The sequence below is a fragment of the Pteropus alecto genome, unplaced genomic scaffold (genome assembly GCF_000325575.1).
Source record: "Pteropus alecto unplaced genomic scaffold, ASM32557v1 scaffold3, whole genome shotgun sequence".
In the NCBI taxonomy this organism is placed as follows: domain Eukaryota; kingdom Metazoa; phylum Chordata; class Mammalia; order Chiroptera; family Pteropodidae; genus Pteropus; species Pteropus alecto.
The window spans coordinates 30,819,216-30,830,293 of NW_006442484.1; positions in this window are offsets into that span (position 1 = coordinate 30,819,216).

Genomic DNA, 11,078 nt, shown 5'->3' on the forward strand with positions numbered 1-11,078 from the left:
CTAACGGGTATATGAAAAATCAAAGGTCAAAAGTTAGCAAAAGAAAAAATGCAAGGTGGAAACACATTTTTTGTCAATGAAGTATAGGGTCAAAGAAAACTGACTCAAAAGTAATTTTTGTGAGAAACTGAACCTTGATTTTTTTTTTCATCAAAATGAAAGTTTTACACTATTTCTGCTTATAATATATCTCTGTTTTCAGGAAGAGATTTTTGGGTTAGTTGATTACAATCAACTTTCTTCAATTTATGCCACATTCGAAAGTTGGCTAGACTGAAGACTAATCCTTTCATGTACATTCTCAGGTGATTTCAATCTGATGATGTGATGACGAGACACTCAGTATTCACTAGCTTCCATCTTATTTATCATACTTGGTTCATTTCCGAGGACTAAAGGCCTGAGTCATTAAAAATTATATGCCCCATTTAAGCAGGTTTTCTGCATACTTTACTCAGGAAAAAAATGTTTAATGGATTTTCCCCCTTATAAATGTATGTCTTTTTTTATGATTTATCAACATTTAAACCTGGTATATAACTAGAGGCTTCTTAGCCTTACACTTTAGTGATATGTAATTCCTGAGAATATCTAACTGAAGTAATAAAGGTATCCTTGTAAAATGTTCCCTTTCCATCCCCAGGTAATTATTCTTGGGGAGAAAAATCTCAGAGTTATAAATTACTTTGATCAGCCTATGTATTTTAACCTGCTTTCCTTAAATAAAAAGACTAGAACACCCCTGCCTTAAGGTAAATTTACCCAACTGATTGTTTCAAAATAGCAAATCATTTGTACTCTCTATCTTACTGTTTCTCTTTTAAGTGTTTATTTTTTAATTAAAATGTATGGTTTCCCACATGGTTTAAGTGACTGTTTATTTAAAAATAGAAGTTTCTGAGAGCTAACATTATTCAAAAGAAAAAAAGATGAACTATGTCAATAATAGTCCAGCAAATGAAATAAATACAACATAGTTATAAAAGATAATAAATACAACATTCATGATAACTCTCACAATAATCCTGTGAGGCAAACAACTATTATTATTATTATCCCCATTTTACATATAATGAAACCATGACACAGAAAGGCTAGTAACTACATCGAAGATCCCATAGCAGTGCTAGATTTAGTAAGTTGTGGGTACAGCAATCTAAGCATTGGAGCTCAGGACTTCATCACTATGCTAGTGTCAATCCATTCCCTATTGCTCCATTTTGGAAACTCCCATATTTTTATTTCTTCATCACTACACTAACACTCTTAACATGGTCTTCAAAATAATTCCTTTAAATTTTTGCTTACTCTCTGTTATTATGTAAACATGTGCTTTGAGGATAGGAATTTTTCTTTTACCAGAACGGGCAATCTATGTTTCTTAATTCTTAACCTGGGGCATGTGCAATTTGACTGTGGATTCTGATATAACCCTCTGCTCAGTATTTTCATCTCTCACATCTACATTCTTCCCTCAGTTAAAAACAACTATTAACGTTGTTCATATAGTAGAGTAGATGATGAACTTTGTGAGCATATTTGTTCCAATTGGAAACAATGTACAAGAAGAAATTATGACTATTCTTGTGTATGTACGGTAGAAGGCTACAAGTTAGAAAGAGAAATTTGGATAAGGGATATTGCTTATTAAAATTCCATTGCCTAATACAATGTCATTTTTAGTTAATATGCTCCAAACAACTTTTTAAAAAATTATTCAGTAGAAATTTTACCTTTCTTTCTGAAGATGCAGAGAGGAAGTCATCATGAATAATGTTGTGCAAGAAAGTCCACACACACCGTATGACACCTTCTCATCTTTCTTTCTTCAACTTACAAGAAATCTGCACTTAGATAACTTCAAAAAATCTGTTAAGTAACATATAATAGAAAATCTAAGTGAGGAGGGCACATGTACAAACATTCAGAAAACAGTCATATATATACAATAAACATACAAATTGTCAACTGTTTGAAAGGTTTTTCATTGATATTTAATTGCTATTCCCTCATTATGTTTTGCTCACTACTATCAATCACTGGTGGCCACAAAAATGAAGAAAAAAGAGCTAACACTTACTGAATTCCTCCAAGATGGCACACACTCAACTTCATGCACAATATTTCATTTCTACTTGAAAACAACCTGATAGGATACATAAGCGTTGTTTCTGCTTTTTCAGATTAGACAGTCGACTTCAAAGCTATATTTTAGCCACTGCTCAGTGATGACAAGAATTTTAAAATAATATATCAGCCAAAATCTTAAAGAGAATATTATTATACAATTTGTTTTCTATGAAGGAGGAAAAGAGGGCCATCATTCAGTTTTAGCAGTATATCTTGATCCAGCTGTCCATTATACCTTCCCCCCGACCCCATGGATATGTCAGGTTCCGTTCTAAGTATTTTACGTACATTAACTAGTTTAATCTTGCCAACAACCCATGAGGTAGATATGTGATTATTATCACCCCTTTGAACTGATAGAGAAAACAACAGGTTGAGAGAATAAGATGCTGAAAAATGTCAGAAGCTAGTGAGTAAACAGAGCTGGACTTTGAGCCCAGAGAGTCTAGATCCAAATCACTCTATCCTTATTGCCTCTCAGGACAGTTCCTGGAAATGAGAGGTCTGAAGAAATGTGTGCTGGGCCAGCCAGCATGAGATATGTACCTAGTCCTGACTTAACCACTAATTATCTGAAGACCTTGCAGAAGTCATTTAATACTTCTGGGCTTCACTTACCTCTTCTATAATAAATAGGAAGAAGTTGCCTTAAAGGTGACAGGGGTTACTAAGAAAGAGGCTGTTAAAAAGAAAAAAAAAAAAAGAAATTCTTGGATGAATTCATGGGGAACACTGGTGTTCTTTCATAGTTTAACATCTCTTAATTTACCTTTACAAGAACACAGATCATGGTTCCTAAATTATTCTGACTCAAAAGTGTACACTAGTGCTTCATTGCCTATGGAATCAAGCCCATACTTCTCTTACTAGTACATAAATTTGTCAATAACATACATTTATGCAACCTTATTTCATCGAATTATCCAACTCAGCTTTTCCACTATCATTAATATCTGTCTTAACACGTGCTTAGTTCATTCTCACTTTCCCTGATCTTCACATAAGAATAACTACTTTCTCCTCTCTACCTCTTCCAAATCTACACCTTATTCAAACCTATTTCTTTCCCATGGAACTTTCCTTGATAACTCTCTCTCACATAGTTTACCCTAGGTCACAAGGAATCGTTTATTGTGACCTAACACATTAACTTGTTTATTTTTTTTCTCATCAACAAAATTGAGAACTGTGGCCATATATTTTCCTCCACTTATACCTTCCTCTTTAGTTAATAACCTGCCATGAACATAGATGAATTCAATAAATACATGTTGATTTATCCATTTGATGAACATCACACAAATATTTTATATGCCAAATTATCATTACTAGAGAAATCAGTAGCAAATGTCAAAATGAAGTTATGAATGGTTGAATTTTATTTTGTTTTTAGGTTTGATCTTGAATCTTGGAGATTTGAATAGGAATAATGAGAAATTGTATTTCTAAATGGGCATGTATGTAGTGAATATTTTAACAACTGAACTATCTCTTGATCTGTGGAAGCAGTACAGGTCAGGAAAAATGACTGCCTAGGTTTATATCCTGGCTCAACCACCAACCAAATTTGTTAGTTTGGGCAAGTTACATTATCTGTTTCCTCACTGGTGAAATGGAAATAATAATAAAAACAACAACATAGAGTTGTGATGTGATTTATATGAAAAAAACATAAATGTGGCATTTCATGCCTGGCACACATTAAATAGTCAATAAATAAATGAATGGTCTATATCTTGATCATAGTAATGATTACAAAACTGTATACATTTGTCAAAACTCATCAAATAATACACTTGATATTTACTGTATGTAAACACTGTAATAAACCTGAATTTTAAAATAATAATATCTTAAAATGAATAAATGAAAGCTAGGCAGCCAGAATCACAACCAAAATTATATTACAGATCTAATCCGTTGAAGACACCATTACATATGAAGCTGAGCATGAAACATTAGGTGCTACTGCTGACACCGGTTGAACTGCCACATTACTAGAATATAATAAATCCTCATCTTTCTTTACTTCTTTGCATCACTAGCTCTCAATTCAAAGTCCCATATGGATATAACCGACTGGCTACACTAGATCACATGAATGCCTTAACTACAAAGGGCCTTAGGAAGTAGAGTATCTTGTCTTGCTGATCTCTGTAGTAGAAAGCTAGCCATAACTCACATGAAAGAGAATTCCCAAATATAAAAAAGAAAAAAAAAATTAGCTTCACTGCAACATTGAGAAATTTTTCAAATTAATAATAAAAGGCAAATACATCAATACAACATTGGAGAGAGTGTAGAAAATGGCACTCTCTCTCCCCCCAAAAATAAGCATTTGAAAATATTTAGTCTCACTATTAATCAATGTAAATTGAAATTACAACATTTTAAAAATAAATTTGGAAGTTATTTTTCAATATATCAAGATTTGGAAAATGTCTGAGGAAATGTGTACTTTAATAGGAGTACACACTGCTATTATAATATTCTACAGAGCATTTGGCAATACCCAGTAAAAGCTTCAAAAATGTTCATGCTCTTTGACCAAGCAATTTCACTTCTAGGAATTCAACTTAATAAAGTACGTTAAGAAATACACAAAGACAGATACATGGATGTTGGTTCTAACAGCAAAATCTTGGGAAAATTATCAAAGTCCAGCTATAAGCAATTGATTATATAATTTATGTGATATTCTTCATTCTCTGTAAAAATAAAATTGTAAACAATTTTAATGGTATGGAAAGATGATCCCTTCACAAAGTAAAATAAAATTTATTAAACATTTATGTACAGCTGATGAAGTACCTTCATTTACATAGAAAAATACTGTAACTATACATGTAAAATTTTGAGCGGTGATATTATAAGTGATTTTGAGTTTTTGGCCATCTATTTTTCTGAAAATTATTTAGCAAATATGTCTTTTATAATGAAAAAAATAATAGACTTATTTTTTGAAGTTAAACATTGTCCTCCCAGGCTAGCAAGAGTCATAACTAGTTTCTCTTAACTAATCATTATGTATCCATCGTCTCTGGATTTATCCAAGCCTATTTTGAAGCTAGTTCCACATTTTCCACCAAAATCACCTCTTTTAATACCAAATTCTATATTTTAACTACCAGCTGCAAATTACATTTTTTTATTTATGTTAAAATTTACTCTTTTAAACTTCCAAATAAGCTTGCACAAGAAAGGAATTAACATTTATTGAACACCTACTATGTGCCAGGAACTATTTAAATCCCATTCACATATGTTAGTTCATTTGCATTTAAGTCTGATTCCAATTATACATAACTTTCATAATTTGACAGGCATCAATCATTTTTCATTTTAGCCTGCATATTGCCAGACAGATGAGAGCAAATATTTTTAGATTATCCTCAGATGGCAGCACTCACATTCCCTTGATTCAGTTCAGGTGCCCTTTTCTGGACCTTCCCTAACTATTCCTCTGGTTGTGACATCCAAAATTCCACACATTGTTCTCCTGACTCCAATACCATTTAGGATAATTCCCAGAAATGACCAGCATTTTGAGAAACATATTGCTTTCATGTGGAGAATCTACCCTTAGAAATCTCTCAAATAAACTCTAGTTCATGGAAATACAAAGATTAATAATATTTTTCATTATTATTTTTTAAATATAAATTAAACCTACTTGTTGAACATCTGAGGCCCTGTTAATGATGTAATAATAAATGTTTCCACAGTAATATGTGGGTTTCTATTTTTTATAAGATTTCTACCTTTTAGGAGATGATCTTTTTCATTCTTTCTCTGTGCCTTGTCGAGACAAGAAAGCTATAGTTCTATCCCAAATTGATCTGAAAGCCCCAAGCAATATAATTATCATTAAGCAATACTTTTGTTTCTAGGGTCAGGAAGAATCTCAAAGATTGGAAAATAGAGACCAAATCTGTTTGTTTAGTTCAGCAAGGTAGATATTAAGAGGTTCTGGCTAAAAGTAACCAGTGACCAGAAGTTATGAATCAATCTCTCTCTCTGGCTTGCTCACTCACTAGCAAAACAACATAAAGTGATTAGAACAATTGACACAAAAGCTCTTTGAAAATGTGATTGGGCAAAGAAAGGCAGTGAGTCACAGAGTGACTTTGGTAACTTCATGGAACAAGTCCCTCTACAAAATCAACCTAAAAAACTCTAGCTTCTATTCTTTAGGTGTTAATGAGTTTTAAAAAATTGATAACAAACACGTGGCTTTATATTTCAGTTTTAAAACTCTATTACTGCAAAAAAACATGGGTACTAGTCCATAGAGCCAAACCCAAAAAGAACTCCAAATGGAGCTAATGAAAATTATAGGGCACACCAAGAAGAAATCAAGCAGAAGTTCTAAAACAAAGCAAACACTCTATAAAGCCATACATGAATGCCAGTATCTATAAACAGGACTATCATATGCCTATAGACCAGTCATGTTATACGAGGTTTTTACTATAAAACTCATAGAATCTAATTGAATCTCAAGGCTTTAAAGGAATTAGAATTCATCTAGCCAAAACTCCACCATATTTATAAGATTCTTCTTCAATATAACCATTAAGGGGCCACCAGCCTATGTTTAAACTTGCCCTGTGACGGAGAGCTTGTTAATTCCTTAAAGCAGCCTAATTCAGCTTCAGAAAGCTCAAATCACTGGAAAGTTCTACTGTAACTACATTGAAAACTGCTACTCTGATCTTTCTATACCCACCCTATAATAAGAAGGCACATCCGAAGTGTTCCTAAAAATGTATGCACAGTGTTCCTTAAAATTCCACACACACACACACACACACACACACACACACACACACACACACACACACACATCTATGAAATTATATATATATACACACATATATGGAATCATATAGAGAGAATTTTATATGTATATATGGAACATATATATGCATATATATGAATATATATATACATATGTACATGTAGCGTGTGTGCATTTTTCAAATGTCCAAAGTATTCATCAGATTCTCAAAAGTGTCTATGATTCATAAAACTTAAGAATCACTGTTCTAAGGGTAACACAGAATGAATCTAACTGCACAAGAGATATTTAAAAACAATCATAGAGCTATGAGTCTTCATATTCAAGCCAACCATATGTAATTTTTTAACCTGTTTCTCATTTCAGTAGATTTTTCAATTCACTATATTTCGTCAGTATATTCAATGTCACCTATAAAATAGGGCCCCTAAACTAGGCACAATATTCCAGGTATTCTATAGCACAAATAGAGCAAGTTTGTTACTTTTCTACATGCTCTATTTCTATTAATGAAGCCTAAGAACTCAAATGTTTCTATCAACTGGAGTGTTGTTGGTTCTGTGGTGAGACATTGCTCTGTATATAACTTGGAATAAGGATGTAAGAAAAGGAGGTTATGGGCCAGCCTACATGGCTCTTTAATTGCCTGGCAAGATGCATGACGAAGGTCAGGAAAGTCTTAAGGAATTGGGTCACTAGGTAACATTATCTGTGGGTAAAAAGACACCTGTAGTATATTTAAAGGCTGCAAGAGATTTCTAGGTACCTGCCTTAATACCATCTATTATCAAAATACTAGGTTATATCTGTCAGTAGACTGTGGCTATACAACACATCAGAAAAAAAAAAAATTCTCTGCTCCCCTCCATTACATAAACTTAATGCTTCCTTATGAGAATCTTTGTTAGAGGACAGAGGAAAGGAGAATTTAATTAGTCTTCCTGGATCTTCTGTATTAATAAGGAGATAAAATGAGATTGAAGAGAGGAACCCAAAAGGGCATACAAACTGATGAGGAAGTGATTCTTTAGATTCGTCTCCTTGGAACCACCTCCCTCATTAGCTCCCTACCTCCAAAGCTGCTAAATAATTCGTCCATGCACTAGATTTACATCATACTATAACTTGCTAGTGGGCTAGTATATTCTCAAAATTACGAAACTGTAGTGACACAACACAGATCAGTAGTTGCCAAGGGTTAGAGGTGGGGGCAGAGGACACATATGAAAGGATAACATATAAGGGAATGTTCTGTGATAAGGGAACGGTTCTGTATCTTCAGTGTAGTAGTTATAACAGGTATCTATACATGTGTTAAAACTTATATATGCCAAAAAATAGTCTATTTTACTTTATGAATTTAAAAAGTTTTTTCTCAAAGGGAAAAAAAATCCTGAACCCCACAACTACAAAAAAGAAGGGAAGAGAGAAAGAGAGAAAGGAACTACTACTCTTAAATTAAACCTTGCGTAATTGGAATTAAACCTGCTCTTCTTGTCCCTGCTTCTTACAACCCTTTCTCATAAACAATTAGATACATGGACTTTGGTGAAGCTATCTTTAGCCACTCCCTGGGCATAAAATGCTGCTTTGTACAGATCTTGGAATTGAATCTTAATTTAATCCAGAGCAATACAGTCTATGAGTGGGAAGAATTCTTGTGTCAGAGATATTTTGCCGTGGTCTAATTCAGCCTCTAATGAACACAGCCTCTAGTGAGTCAAAACTGAATTCTAAGGTATGATACTGTTACTCCACTAACATTGTAGATACAGCTTTGGGGGCCTAAGATGCTTCATTTGTGGCGTCACTGCAATATTATCCATCAGTTTGAGCTCCTGCTCCAGAAATGATGCTCTGATTTTTAGATTTTTTTTTTTTTCTGAATGATATAATAGGAGCCTGTAAAATGCCGGCTGATTCATATGTTAAGCACAAGGAAATAGGAAAGAGATGGCTTATATGAAATTAAAGGAAAGCAAGCTCTATGAAAAATTTACCAAGTTAACAGTACATAAGCACAGGTTTTTCTTTAAACACAAGTGAGAATTAACAGAGAAAGAAGGAGAAAAGCAGATCCAAAAAATTTTTTTTCAAAGCAACTTTTTGGTCTTAGGAGGTTTCATTAGCTGTCTGTTCAGTGAGGAATACATAGCCACAGCTCCTTGGTAAAGGAGTAAGAACTGAAACTTCATTGCCATAGGAACACTAACTTCTGCATTTTCCTTTTCCTTGTAAAACCATACATGAGAACTGCTAATAAGTTTCACGTTTCTTGGCTTGATAAGAGAAAAATCTTAAGATGTGCATAACTTGGCAATATTTTTCAAGTTTGGAAGCTTGATGGAGTTTTCAGAGTATTCCTACAGGATGTGTCCCTCTTATTCATTAAAAAAAAAAAGAAGATAGTGAAATGAAGAAAAGCCACATAGGTTCTAAAATTCATGAAAATAAAAAAAAGAAAATAATTCTCTTTTTTAATCTTAAAGAACTAGAGGGCTATATACATCTATATAATGGATTGATTGTCATATGGACTCCTTCATGACATTTAATCATATCATACCTGGTGATCCAACTTTCCTTGTCACTTCTAGGTATTATAATAATATTTATAATAAGAATGGTAATTGCATTGCTTTTGATGTGATAAATATGTGTTTATATCTACCTTAAACCACACCAGAAATTATTCTAGACATGGATTGGGGTGGGGGAGCGGGGATAGATGACTAAAATAGAGATTTTGTCTTCAAAAAATTCAGTCTGGATGAGGAGACAGTGTAGTCAAGAAGATGCCCATATCAAAATACAGTGAGGAAAATACAACCATGACACTTCCAGTCACAAGTGTTTCACAGAAGCTGATTAACTCTATTAGGTCTTAAAAGTTCTCATCACAAGCAAATCAAAAATTTCTAACTCCATGAGATGAGGAATGTTAATTAAACTTATTGTGGTAATCATTTTCCAATAGGTACATATATCAAATCATTATGTATAAACCTTAAATTGATACAATGTTATATGTCAGTTGTACCTCAATAAAACCGAACAAAAATAAAGCAAACAAACAAACAAAAACTCTATCAGAAAGCAGAGGTTGAAAGAAAGGAGAAAACCTTTTTGAAGACACACAACTAAGTTTGTATCAACAAAGCAAGAGTTGACCAGTTGGACAATGTGAAAAACAATACCCTCAGCAGAGACGAGAATGTGCAATGAGAAGGTTAAATGAGAACCAGTTTACAGATATAGCCAAGTACCTTCATATTAAGACAGTATGATGGCATCTACTATAAAAACACTGCATGAACTAAAACAGTGATCAAACTCAAAATTGATTACATGTAAATATAAGTGAAATAAGCTCAAAATAAGATGGGCCTCTTACAGACTCTAAGCAATTGTCATGGATTTTTATTCCCTATGGCATTTGAGCTATGTGGAATATTGATTTTAAAAGAACAGACATTTCTGAATCTGTTTGAAAACATCTCATTGACAAAAAAAAAAGCCACAGTAATTATCGCTTAAATATTTGTATTTTTACAGTACTTATATATCAACATTTCTGTGTTTCCCATTTCTCCATTGAATATGATTATTGTTTTAACATCAGATGTTTCTACCTTCACTAGCCTAGAAAGTAGAAAAGTACGAATAGATTTATGTCAAATTCACCTGTGAATCTTGAAGAAAATGAATTTATAGTGTGTTACAAAGTGGACACCACAGTCACAAACTATAGGGTTTGTAGTTAGAGGGCTATGATTAGATGACAAAAAAATTAAAGTAAATATGTTAGAAATAATAAGAGCTATATATAATGAAATTTCATAATAAAACAAATGTCCTAATCATTAGTCTAAATTGGAATTAATTAATAAATAAAAATAGATGTGTCTCATATTAACAAACAGCTTGTAGGGAGTGCTAAAACCAATATTCTGACAGTTCTCATTCATTAACTAATGAAAGTGGGTTTAACATAAAGGGCTTAATTTTGGTGAGACTCATTCCTGGGAAACTACTCATACTTAGGCTTAAGAGAAGCTTTAAATATCTTATTCCAAAAAAGGAAAAAATGCTATGAGTTGGAGATTCAATTATCTAATTATTATTAAATTTGCTAGAAAGAATTAGT